Source organism: Charadrius vociferus, unplaced genomic scaffold, assembly GCF_000708025.1.
Source record: "Charadrius vociferus isolate BGI_N301 unplaced genomic scaffold, ASM70802v2 scaffold320, whole genome shotgun sequence".
Classification (NCBI taxonomy): Eukaryota; Metazoa; Chordata; class Aves; order Charadriiformes; family Charadriidae; genus Charadrius; species Charadrius vociferus.
In genome coordinates, this window is record NW_009646501.1 from 2,065,256 (window position 1) to 2,065,758 (window position 503).

A 503-nucleotide genomic window follows, 5' to 3' on the forward strand; every position below is an offset into this window, starting at 1 on the left:
GGACGGCTCCCTGCCTACACCAGGCTTTTTGGGAGGCGGTTTGCAGCATCTTCGCTCTGGAGAGGCTCAGGGGCGATTGACTTGATCGCTTGGAAGCTTTCGGGAGCGGGAGGTGGTCAGGGCTCGGCCCCTCCGAGCAGTGTCATTCGTGGGCTCTGCCGGAGCCCCGGTGCCCGGCAGCGGTTGCAGCACCCCCGGCCTCCTCCGAGCCCCGGGGCGGTACGGGCTGCGTACCTCCCGTGCCCCCAGCCCCCGGCAGGGTTGTGAAGGGGGAGAAGTGGCTCAAAGGACAGACAGAGGACGCTCAGGCAAAGCAAGCACGTCCGGAGAAGGGGAAGAAGAGGGTTTTTGGGAGGGAAGATGCTTTATCCCCCGCGGTTGACACGCAGATTCTCCGCAGAGCTCCGGGTGGAAAGCAGGGAGCCCCGGGGGGGCTCAGCCCCACAGCCCCCCGCTCCCGGGGCAGCACCCCGCGGGCAGGCCGGTCCCGGAGAGGAAAAGGT